The 13,510-nt window shown below is 45.8% G+C and overlaps 1 pseudogene; it reads left to right on the forward strand.

Annotated features, from left to right (window-relative positions):
• Positions 1-400: 400 nt before the first annotated feature.
• Positions 401-7,693, forward strand: LOC125550163 (annotated as a pseudogene).
• The last annotated feature ends 5,817 nt before the right edge of the window (positions 7,694-13,510 follow it).

The following is a 13,510-nucleotide window of genomic DNA, read 5'->3' on the forward strand; positions in this document are numbered from 1 at the left end:
CTTTTTAGCATTTTACATTTAGGGCAAAGCTAGCGTGAATATCGTACAGCTAATATTTGGAATCACATCAACGCAATAAGCTACATAAATAAACATGGATATTTATATCTTTATTGATTAACCTCGAAAATCTGTATGGCATTCAGTGTTTACTAAATAGAACAAAATCTTAAAATGAATTGTACAGTTAGTGATTATCATCTGTAGAAGTCCTGCAAAATTGTTGTAAAAGGCAATCTCACTAAATATAACAGCATCTTCTGTGTATAAACCTCATGCTCTTAACGGCTTGAACTTTTGCATGATAAAGCACAAATGCTCCAGAAAGATTGGCCAATTAGATCTCACTGGTCATTTAGAATCATATATCTAGTCTCTCACTTGCTTGAGTCATGTGGAACACCATGGCTCTCCCTGTTCTCAAACATTAGATCATCGTAATGAAGCAATGATAACATACCTGAAACAAAAGATGATGGCCTAGGAACAATCAAATAAGGTTCCCCACACAGTTTAACATCCATACCTATTATACTGAACTTCCTTGATCATTGTGGAAAGCGGTGATCAATGATCTCAAGTACCAATTAATTAATCATATGAATCAATGTTCACACACCTGAAACAAAAGGCAAAAATTAGATATTAGCTTGTAATCCGTGGGCGCTCCTATTGGCAGAAAACATGAAGTGCTCCACCTCAAAGCTGACCTCCCATTTCATTTCAGGTACTCAACTAGCAGAAAAAGGCGCACAAAATTCTAATCACAATTGAATTTTTTTCAGCTCAATTAAACAACAATCTAGAGCTGAAGTATGTATGCATTGGACCCTAAAGACTTGAAGCCATTGAATAGCTGCTGCGATGCTCAGATTTCTGTTTTTGGTTCTAAGCTTCAGAAGAAGATGCGAGACTCTAATATTTTTGTTGTGGGATCTGGTGCTCTTGGATGTGAATTCTTGAAGAACTTTGCTTTAATGGGGGTTTCTTGTGGCCGTAAAGGGAAGCTAACTATAACAGATGATTATGTCATTGAAAAAAGCAACTTGAGCCGGCAATTCCTGTTTCGTGATTGGAACATTGGACAGGCAAAATCTACAGTATCTGCTACAGCTGCTAGTGCTATCAACTCCAGCCTCCATATTGATGCTCTGCAGAATCGTGCCTGTCCAGAGACTGAACATGTTTTCAATGATGCATTCTGGGAGGGCCTTGATGCTGTCATCAATGCACTTGATGATGTCAATGCTAGGATCTACGTACGTGGACATGGGATGCCTGTACTTCCAGAAACCACTCTTGGAATCTGGAACGCTGGGTCCGAAATGAAATACACAGATGGTGATTCCTCACCTTACTAAAAACTATGGAGCTTCACGAGATAGATCCTCCGGAGAAACAGGCACCAATGTGCACAGTTCATTCTTTTCCGCGCAATATTGACCATTGTCTAATTTGGGCTCGCTCAGAGTTTGAGCTGATAGAGAAAACTCCAAATGAAGTGAACTCATTTATGTCTAACCCTGCTGAATGTGCTGCTGCTATGAGAAAGGCAGGTGATGCTCAAGCCAGGTAATTATTGGAGCCTGTACGTGAATGCCTTGACAAGGAGCGATGTGATAAATTTGAAGACTGCATAGCCTGGGCAAGATTGAAGTACGATTTATCTCTCTACTACATTCCCCTTTGAATTCAACAATTTGTTATTGGCTTTGTTCTGCTTTCTTTTTTAAGTTAAAATGGTTTCACTTTGATTATATTGCCAACAAATATGACAGTATCTTTTGTGCTCCAGATGCCATGTAATAACATCTGTTTTCTTTTGCCAGGTTTGATCGTGTGAAGCAGCTAACATTCACATTTCCTCAAGATGCTGCCACTAGCACTGGTGCTCCTTTCTTGTCTGCCCCTAAGTGTTTCCCTCCCCCGGTGCAATTCTCAGCTGTTGATCCATCTCACATTCAATTTATACTGGCTGCTTCCATATTGAGAGCGGCGTCTTTTGGGATCCCCATACCGGACTGGGTAAATAACATGGGTAATTTGGTCGATATAGTAAGTAAGGTTGCAGTGCCTGAATTTGAGTCAAAGAGTGGGGTTAAGATTGAAACAGATGACAAGGCTACTAACCAGTGCCTCAGTTGACGATGCTGCTGTTATCTAAGACCTTTTAACCAAGCTGGGAGCATGTGCCAAGAAACTACCTTCAGGATTCCAAACGAAGCCTATTCAGTTTGAGAAGGTTGGCCTCTTTTTAACTACTTCTGATGTGTTAGAATAGGACTTTTTTTCTTTGCCCTGTCTGTTTACAAAAATCCTTGCTCGTTTCACACTAGAAAGCAAACATACATAACTAATGCATAGGTGCATATTTGGTAAGAAAAAGCATCAACAGGGACTATGTGATTCAGTCACATTTCTTTCTGCTATGCATTGAGTTTGAGTTATAGAACTTAGTTGCTAGTACGGAAAGTCACAGGAGCGCTCGTCCTCGTTTGGTCTCGGTATCGTGAGTTGTTGGACATCTTCGAGATCTGACACGGTTTCGATTGTGTGACAGTGCTGCTTTTAATACGTTAACGGGTGGATAACTTAGCGCTGTAACATCGTTTGGATGGTCGTTCGATTTTGACGGAGAGCTGCGTCTTGTACCCGCGGCCCAGTTTGACGCGGATCACACGACTGCGCACAGTGAAAATTTCCTTTTCGAAATCCCTTGCCCAGAAGGCCGTTGTTCCGTACGTCGCTCGCCGTGTTGAGAATGCTGGCCAGCGTTTCTACAAGTGCAGGAACGTAAAATCCTCTAAAGTCTAAACCTTGCAGATCTCGTCTTCTTCTTTTTTTTTAAACGAAGGCAAAAGATTTGTCTCTTCAATTAAATAAGGGAGAGAATAGTTTAGAGTTTTTTTACAACGCACTCACAAATGCGGCATGGCAATTACTTGGACACTATGATGTTCTCTAGTTTTTTTGCGCCGGCGGTCATCCAAAGTTTTGCATCTTCTAAAATGTTGATAAGAAGAATCGTCGGCGGTGCGCTTTTGTGACGGAAAACGCGGGCGTTTCTCTCGTTCCAAATTACCCAAGAAACGAGCATGGTGAAGGAGGCCATCTCATCTTCTTTTCATCCCATCCAGTTAGTTAATTACGTGTGCTTCCCCATCGACCGGCCAGCAGGAAGTGGATGCGATCTATTCAGGTAGCAGCAGTCATACGCCGGTCATCCGGTGGCGGCCCCTATCCAGCAACAGTCACAGGCAGATATGTTGCAGGCGCAGGAAGACACGTTTCATGCTTTGTGTAGATGCAAATGAACAATGGCTCAGTATGTCAGATTGTTGGTCTCTTCCGGATATAAGGCTACGGTGCACACCGGACCAGAGTGGATTTTGCATGCGATAGGTAATATGGCAGACCGTTCATGTTGCTGTGGAGGATCTGGCACACGAGAAAAGATTGTAGTTCATCACAAGCCTGCACCTCCAATTCGTGCTTCTAAACGCTTCCTACATAGCCATGTTCAGTCTATTTTAGCACTCGAACAGTCCCCGAATAAGACCCTATTAAAGGTAAGGTTGTTGTTTTTGAGAGTGCCCCGTGCCTGATAGCACCAACAATTATACCTGTTATACACACGGCTACATGGGAGAAACCAGATGATCATTTTTTTTTAGAAAAGAGATGATCATTGGCTGAAGTTAAACACTAATGGATCGTTCGTAGCGGCAGATGGTACAACATGAAGTGGTATGATTCTGCGTGATCACTTGGGAGATATTATTTTCAGCTTCTGTCTTCATCTATTACACTACCAAGACGCTCTTAAGGCTGAATTGTGTGCTATTTGGGAGGGCTTTTTGCTAGCATTACAGTAGAGTAATCAACATATTATCATTGAGTCTTGACGGTTTGGAGGTCATTGAAAAAATCAATGAATACACTATGCTCCTTAATTTTTGAGGCTTCATAGTCAATTTATGTTTTTCAATTTAAAATTAGTCATCCGTTGACCGGGCCAACGACATTCCTTTACTTAAGAAGCTCTTCATTTGATTGAGATATTCAGTTTCGGATTTGGCTCACGATTTTGACCAGGTGAATAAATTTTAAAAATCACTCAACAACAACCGGGCCATAAAAATATATCAGTGCCGCGATACTCTCATCACCTAGAAAAAAGAAATGACAATATATTGTGTTGTGGCACCAGTAATTCTTTTGATTCACTATGCTTTCTAATTTTAGAGCTCTCCTGTTCGAATGAGCTATTTAATTTTGGATTTGGTTCACCATTTTGATAGTGTGAACGAATTTTCAAATCAATTAATAGCAACCGGCCATTAAAAAGATATCAGCCCCGCGCATCCTCTTGCCATCGAGAAAAAAAATTCAATGGACTCTGCTAAATACCAGACGTTACGCTAGTAAGGAACAGATCTGAACGATTTCTAAATTTCTTCGATCACCCTCGCTCGCGAGCTTTCCTTTCTATTATACGTGGGTATGTAGACGAAGAAAGAGCGCATCGCTGCATGCTTATGCCTCAAAAATGCATGCATGCATGTAAGATAAATTTGCTAGACGTGGTGCGCTCCGTCTAGTGTCCGAACACCGTGGTGAAGGCGCATCCTCTTCATTTGCCCACCAGTTAGTGGTGAACGCATGGGCCACGTTTGACGCAATGAGGCGGAGCCGCACACTCCGGTGTTGGTGCGAGTGAATGGCAACCCTTGGCGTAACTGCGTCATGATGTGTTAGGTTTCGACCACAACGGACCATCGTCGATTTGATATCGACGGGCAAAGTTGAGGGCACGGGTTCCGACAAGGAATAGTAGGGCATGAGAGACGACGGCACTACAAGTCTCGTGAGCCAGTTCATGTCCCATGTCCTCGTCTACTTAGCTGGAGGCCGTACCTCCACTCCGAGGGACTCAACCGGCGCCGGACATGGACACGATCGGAACAACAAGAACAGTCGCCCGCGATTAGGCTTGCATTGCATGTAATTGTATGAATTTAATTATTTAAAAATAAGATATCTAGTTATGGAAATGATTTTTTATATGTTGACCGGTCATTGTCTATGGACGCGTCCAAAAATGTGGGCAGGCGTTTAAGGCGAATCTTATGAGTTGTGGTTGTAGATGCTCTAAGGGAATCTACAGCCGCGATGGACAAATATGGCCCCACAAACGCCCGCGGAAACGCCGGGCGCGTCACTGACCGGACACTTCTCAAATCGCGTCGTCCATATTTGTGTATCTCATATCCAAACCCCTATGTCCATACTAAACCATCCAACGTTGATCAAACTAAATAGATCAGCTGACTGGACATAGAACAGCACAATAGTTCACCAAAAGATCATGAACGAATGTTCAAAGGACCACCAAAGTTCACAGAAACAACAGACAACTTTAAACTACATCTAAAACTTGAAACTAAATTGAACTTCACCACTTTCGGGCCGCTCCTTTCCCCTTCCGGTCGCGGCGCAGCTGTAGCTGTCGGCGGCTGGTGGAGGATCATCGGATTCGTCGGACAAGGAGCCGTGGTCATCCGACGAGGAGGAGGAGGAGACGATGATGAGGCCCTTGAGGCGCTGGACGCCCCGGTCCTGCTGGCGCCTGAGCTTCGCCAACCGAGCAGCCTCCGTCGCCTTATCCTTGGCCTCCCGCTCAGACTGCTCGATGGCAAGCCGGAGAGCCTTCGCGTTCTTCCGGCGGAGCCGCCGAGCGCCCGTCTCCGCCATCGTAAGCGATCAACAGTAGACTCATGCGAGCCGCTCGTCCTTGTCGGGCTCCACCTGTAACCCGCGATGGCGGCGGACAAAGCTCTCCGATGCGTGCCTTTCCCTTGCACACCGACTCTCGCGCGGGCGGCAGGCGCCACCGACTCCGGCATGCGCGTCCGGGCCAGCGGGGCTGGCCGGATTGGGGATATATGTGGGACAAAGTGGGGTCGGGATGGGCTGGAGTGATGTGGCGGAAGTGCCCGGACTCATCATATCCGCCCCATATTTTGGGCTGGATATGAGGGTTGCTGGATAGCCCGAGTTTTTGATGTCCGTTTAAGACGTCCGGACGGGCCGTCCGGGCATTTAAGACCGGTTTAAAACGTCCGATTGTAGATGCTCTAATAACTCAAATCCATTCGTCATTCCCAGGTATTTCTAAAAGAAGGAAACACCATTCTCCTCCATGCCCGCGTCCTTCGGAGCATGTCTCCGTTGGTAGGGACACGCACACCCAACGTGTCGCACTCCATTTTTTATGGGATCGCAGGCCGCCAGTTTCGGACGAGACTTGCCTGCTCCCCCGTTGTGTGCCCATCCGTGCTCCCGTCTACGTGGCTTGATTTGATTGGAGCAAAATAAGGCCTGGCCCCACCCCCTTAAAATCAGGGGAAAAGATAATTAGATTAGAAAGAAAAAAGGAAAAAAGACAGCCGTAGGATTAAGTGGGAGCACGGATGGGAGCACGGGAAGGGAGCAGGCAAGCCGGATCCGCCAGTTTCCTACCTTTTTTTTGTTACCGCGAATCACAGCCGTGACATTCGTTTCTCTCGGTGTCGATCCCGTAGCGGCACATCCGCCATGACTCCGTCATGTACCATTGGTCCACTTTCTCGCCGTCACAGGACCCACACACAGTGTTGCCTGTTGCGACAGCGCTCGACCTGTACCTGCGTGACACATAGCGTGAGCACGCGTGCCTGTCCGCTAAATCGCCGCACTCCTTTCTCCCTTGTTGCTAGTAGTAATCTACTCTCCACTTCTGCCCAGATACATTGAGGATAAGTAACTTCACAGTTCTTCGAGAACGAGTTTTTTTTTTATGCTCCCCTCCACCTATCCTTCCATGTTGGTGTATATCTATTTGTGTGTGTTTCTGTTTTTTCTGCTGGCACCGTAAAGATGTTTTCATATGTGATTGCCTGTGTCAAATAGCTGTTGTTGACTTTGTTATATATTATATGAGGCATAAGGAATGCAATTCTAGATTATGGGAATCTGTTAATTTCAGTTCTCAAAATATCTTCTGGCAAACCACTGTAAAAGGACAGAAATAATCAAATATTTATAGCTGATCCTCTTTCTTCACTAATTCTGGTTACATGACATTTTTCTTTTGTAGGATGATGATACAAATCTCCACATGGACTTGATTGCTGGTCTTGCTAATATGCGTGTGAGAAACTATGGTATTCAAGAGGTCGACAAGCTGAAGGCGAAGTTCATTGCAGGAAGAATCATTCCAGCTATTGCAACTATGACGGCCATGGCCACATGCCTTGTGTGCCTTGAGCTTTACAAGGTTCTGGCTGGTGATCACCCAGTTGAAGACTACCGCAAATACGTTTGCCAACCTGGCACTACCAATGTTTTTCATGGCTCAACCTGTTCCACCCAAGGTGGTGAAGGATCAAGACATGAGATGGACAGTGTGGGACCGATGGTCTATCAAGAGCAACATTACTCTCGCCAGAACTACCTAAGTGGTTAAGCGACAAGGGCCTGACTGCTTACAGTGTCTCTTGTGGCACATCCTTGCTGTACCAACACCATGTTCCCAACGCACAGGGATCTAGGTAGATGTTCCAGCATACAGGAAGCATTTTGATTTCGCTGTGGCTTGCAAGGATGACAACGGGAACGACATTTATCTCTTATCTCCATTTACATCCGATAGGTAGGCGCTGTCACTGTATTGTGAGGATAGATGACTAGTGTGCAAAGAATTCCTGTGGAGAGATGTTTGAAACATTCCTACTCTTGGTCGGTTCGGTTTCTTTTTGCATTGGTAGCAATCCATAGCGTTTTGTGTGGGTCCTTCCGCTCTGTTGTTGCATGCCAAGTATTTGCAGGTGTGCGATGCTGTCTGATATTTTGATGAATGAACCATAGCCTGTTATCCACTGGGTAGCATTGGATTGATATTTTGGGGTTGCTTGAAGATGTGTTCGTCGAGTCATTACAATTGTTATCTCATACATCAGTACCTCACTGCAACCATCACTTTATTCTTCTTTGCAACTCTTTATCACTGGAGTTGAGCTATGAACATATTGTTGTTGTGGTTAAGCAAAATTGTATCTAGCAGTTTTGAAGAAAAAAAATCAACTTGGCTGATCCCTTTTCATTGCTTCGACATAACGGAAATACAATTCGTAGCCAGCCAGTTCAAAGCGACGTTCAGGAAGCAGGAAAGGGAAAAGAGCTGAGTTGCTACATGTGCCAATCGAAACACATGCTATGGAGCGAAAACTTAATGGCAACAAATGCTCCCCTTGGCCAACACCACCCCTCGGGAGGTGGCAGACCAAGGCGGTGGGGAGGTGCGGCAGTGTTGGTGGTGGCTGGATGCGGCAGCGGCGGTGACGTGATTTGGCTACGGGGGGCTGTGGGAAGAAAGCGGTTGGGCGGCGAGGGGTGGATTGGCGTTTTTGGGCAGCAACCTTCCAATATATGCAGCTGGTTGTGCCCTGTTTTTGGGCTACCCAAAAACGTTTTTGACCATGCTGAAGTTTTTGGGCAGCTATTGGAGAGGTTTTTTGGCCTCCAAAAGCCGCAAAAGGCAGTGTTGCCCTATTGTTGGAGACGCTCTTATGAGCATGGTTACTATATCCAGTTTTTGCATGGCATGCACAATTTTAGATTGTCAATTTGACTACTGAAACATGTCTTACACGCCATTAAAAATATATCCTTAGACTCGCTGCCGAATGAAGCTTTAAAGTATTTTGTTTTTGTTTTTATAGGATCATTCGACATGAAGGTAAATGTGTAGATCAACATTGCATCGTATGCACTTCTTTTCCTACGCAGAAAGGTACACTGAAACATTAGTTACAAAAACGGTGATCCATACAATGGTCTAGAGGGAGAAATTCATAAAGAAATGGAATGTATACACACGAAAGTCCATATAAAACGGCAAAAACACACCGTTTCGTAAATAAATCCCCAAAAAAGACAAAGCAGAGGGGGAAACCTCATCGTAACCCCCCCCTCCCCCCCCCCCCCCCCGGGCATAACGACGCATCTATCTATTTCCCCTTTAGCCCACGGTTTTAACGCCGCATGCAAATCCACCCTCGTCCTCGTCGTATCTCAGATCTCATCCTCACCACATCAAGACATACCCCTCTCATTGCCGCTGCAGCCAGATCTGGAGCGGCTGCAAAGGCGATTGTGGGCGTGATATCGCCCCCGGCTGTAGGATCGAAAGTATGTCTAGAGGGGGGTGATTAGACTACTTGACCAAATAAAAACTTAACCTTTTCCCAATTTTAGTTTTTGGCAGATTTTAGCTATTGTAGGACAAGTCAAGCAATCATCACACAATTCAAGCAAGCATGCAAAGAGTATATTGGCAGCGGAAAGTAAAGCATACAACTTGCAAGAATGTAAAGGAAAGGGTTTGGAGAATTCAAACGCAATTGGAGACATGGATGTTTTTCCCGTGGTTCGGATAGGTGGTGCTATCCTACATCCACGTTGATGGAGACTTCAACCCACGAAGGGTAACGGTTGCGCGAGTCCACACAGGGCTCCACCCAAGGGCAATGGTTGCGCGAGTCCACGGAGGGCTCCACCCACGAAGGGTCCACGAAGAAGCAACCACCCACAAAGGGTCCACGAAGAAGCAACCTTGTCTATCCCACCATGGCCAATCGCCCACGAAGGACTTGCCTCACTAGCGGTAGATCTTCACGAAGTAGGCGATCTCCTTGCCCTTACAAACTCCTTGGTTCAACTCCACAATCTTGTCGGAGGCTCCCAAGTGACACCTAGCCAATCTAGGAGACACCACTCTCCAAGAAGTAACAAATGGTGTGTTGATGATGAACTCCTTGCTCTTGTGCTTCAAATGATAGTCTCCCCAACACTCAACTCTCTCTCATAGGATTTGGATTTGTGGAAAGAAGATTTGAGTGGAAAGCAACTTGGGGAAGGCTAGAGATCAAGATTCATATGGTAGGAATGGAATATCTTGGTCTCAACACATGAGTAGGTGTCTCTCTCAGAACATATGAGTTGGAATTGTGTATGTGTTCTGATGGCTCTCTCCACGAATGAAGAGGAGGTGGAGGGGTATATATAGCCTCCACACAAAATCCAACCGTTACACACAGTTTTCCAATCTCGGTGGGACCGAATCAACAAACTCGGTCGGACCGAAAAGGTAAACCTAGTGACCGTTAGAGATTTTCGGTGGGACTGACATGCAACTCGGTAGGACCGATATGGTTAGGGTTTGGGCATAACGTAATCTCAGTGAGACCGATTACACAAACTCAGTGAGACCGATTTTGGTAATTAGCTAACCAGAGAGTTGGTCAGGCAAACTCGGTGGGACCGATTTGCTCTTTCGGTGAGACCGAAAAGTTACAAAAAGGAAACACTGAATTTACATTGCAATCTCGGTGGAACCGATCCGCTCTTTCGGTGAGACCGAAAAGTTACGAAAGGGAAACAGAGAGTTTGCAATCCCATCTCGGTGAGACCGAGATCCCTATCGGTAGAACCGATTTGCTTAGGGTTTGGCAATGGCTATGACAAGTGAAACTCGGTGGCGCCGGATAGAAAGAATCGGTAGACCGAGTTTGGCTTAGGGTTTAGGTCATATGTGGATATGGGAAAGTAGTTGAGGGTTTTGGAGCATATCACTAAGCACATGAAGCAAGAGGCTCATTAAGCAACACCTCATCCCTCCTTGATAGTATTGGCTTTTCCTAAAGACTCAATGTGATCTTGGATCACTAAAATATAAAATGAAGAGTCTTGAGCTTTTGAGCTTGAGCCAATCCTTTGTCTTTAGCATTTTGAGGGTTCCACTTTCACATCCATGCCATGCCAATCATTGAGCTTTCCTGAAATAGTCATCTTGGAATAGCATTAGCTCAATGAGCTATATGTTGTTATGAATTACCAAAACCACCTAGGGATAGTTGCACTTTCACCGGCCATGGTGAACTCGGCGGAGCCGTCGCCCGCGGCTTTCCCTTCGGATCTCACCAAGGAAGACGGTGCTACGGAGGCGGGGGGGCAGGGCCGCGGAGATAGTTACAACGTCGTCGAGTGCCCACCGCGGGAGGCTGATGTTGCTACCATCAATGCTCAAGCCCTGGGGAAGCCAACGGCTGCTGCGGTGTGTTCCCGTGAACCACCATGGCGAACCCATCGCCCCGGACACGGGATCCTCCTCGGATCAGCAATATGAGGTCAGCGAGAGGCTACAGCTTGGCATCGGCAAAGTGGAAGAGGCGCCGGGCACTGGCAACCCCACAGTCGACAAGTACCCTGAGGTCACCGAGGAGATTTCTCCACAGCTATTGAAGGCACGCCCTGGCCGCCGCCGCCACCTTGCTATGCCATCCCACGCGGCCACGCCCGTCGTGAGTGCATCGTCGCAGGCATTCGAGCGCGAGCGGAGGTCGGTCCGCGCCGATGCGCTCAACAGGCCACGATTCTCCATATCACTCTCCGCGAAGGAGATTGAGGAAGACATCTACGGCCTCACCGGCGCACTCCCATGTAGTCGCCCTCGCCGTCGGCCCCGCAAAGTGCAAAAGCAGTTCGATGTGAGTTCCCGTGCCTCCTCTAATCCCTCCCTTGACCCCCTTACGTTCCAGCCCCTGCCCCTCCTCCATACGGACCCGTTTTTAATTCCATAAACGCTCCTGTCCCCAGCTGCTATTTCCTGGCGCGCGGTTATCGCAGATCAACGTGGAGTCCTACCGGGTGCCGGACAATCACTGACCCTGTCAACTCAACAAGCGCCTCGACCCAACAGTAAGCAAGCAAAGTGGATTCGCAGATCACAATTCACCTTCAATTGGGTGCTGCCATTGTTAGCTACATAATCCATCGATTAATTGTTCAGATAGAGTCAGAGTTGGTATGTATGGATCCCACCAGGAAACTAGTTGTAAGCAGCAAGTGATGACTTGTTAGTGATTTCTAATTTTGAGTTGTACTCCGTGATATTCATTTCCGTAATAGCACTAGTGGTGGTTCGTTACTTTGGTATCATCAGCAATTGGAAGGGCGTAATGTGGTGTACTAGTAATTGCATTGCTCTTGATGCTCAGTATGTTCATTGATGCTAGTACATTCGTTCACATACATCCCTATTGCAATCTCAATGCTAGTACCAGCTTCAGTGCATACAATTTCTTGCTATTTTTTTCTCTAGAAGATGTTTTTGCTAGCTAACCGTAGTGGCGAGTGCCAGTACTGCTTGGTCGCGTTGTAGCTGGTTGACATGTGGGGCCGGGACCAAAAGGTTTTGAAAACCCTGGCACCGTGTGGTCTTACCAGAGGGTGCTGCGTAGTTCGTCACTTGTTTCCTGATTCCTCGTGGGGTTGGCGTGTCTGGGAGACCCGAGTGAGGTAACTGAATGGCATACATGTATCCAAACCCTTGTGGTCCCTATCGTCGTCCTGGAGCGTCCCAGGGTTCGCTGACGCCGCATGGTCCATACGCTTTCTGGGTGTGAGTGGGGCTAATGGATGGGCACAATTCGTGCACACGTTTTTTACGGGATCAAGTCGGGTTATTTCTTTGTTCTACTAGAGAGACTATTCCTACAGTTTTCATGTCTTTTGTGACAATGCTATGTTTTGCACTTCCAAACCTATCAGATTCATTTCTTATTCGTATTCCTAATACCTTTGATTCGTCTCAAGTCATTTATTGTCTATTTGAAATGATGTATTTCATAATAAATTTCCATGCAACTCGACCAAAAGATTCGTAGCATATCTCCAACCCAAAATAGGTGGCATAAATTTCAAACGATTTACCCAAAGCAATTGTTTTTTATGGCTGATGCTTATAGCTGTTGAGGAGGAACTATCGTTACAATGTCGTGCCGCAAGTGTCGTCCGTAAAGCAATTTCACTCGAACTTTTTCGTGTCATCTAAGCCATTTCCACTCGATCGTTACGAGGCATCTTTTCTAATCGGATGCAGCTGTAGGCCTTGCTCATATGTCAATGGTCCAAGGACACAAGTAAATCAGGGAGACTTTTATGAGATCCCACATTTAGGTGAGATCGTGAGATCAACCTAAAAAAGGAAATCATATTTAGATTAAAAAATTCTGAATTATTTGACAACATCCACGTGGGGTATGTTTACATCTCCAAAAAATCAGATCTAAACTCAGTGTACAAAATTGCTACTATTCACATTCAAATTTGTCCTTTTTTTCTATTAATGTAAGTTGAATTTGAAGCTGAATTTTTTTAAGGTTGTACATCAAACATTGTTGTGTGTTTAAAAAGTTGAAAATATTCGAAGATTTTTTTTAATGGATCTCATAGAAATCATGTAATAGATATCACAAGTATAAATGGCCATCCTTTTGGCCGGGTCTAACCAAGCCCGAGGAAGAAAACCTAGACCCGGGCCTGGCCTAGCCGTCAGGCCTACGTTTCAAGCCGAAGCCTAGCCCGTTAGAAGAAAATCCCCCCGGGCCTCGGGCCGAGCCTCTTCCCT

This window comes from Triticum urartu, chromosome 1, assembly GCF_003073215.2.
Source record: "Triticum urartu cultivar G1812 chromosome 1, Tu2.1, whole genome shotgun sequence".
Taxonomy (NCBI): Eukaryota; Viridiplantae; Streptophyta; class Magnoliopsida; order Poales; family Poaceae; genus Triticum; species Triticum urartu.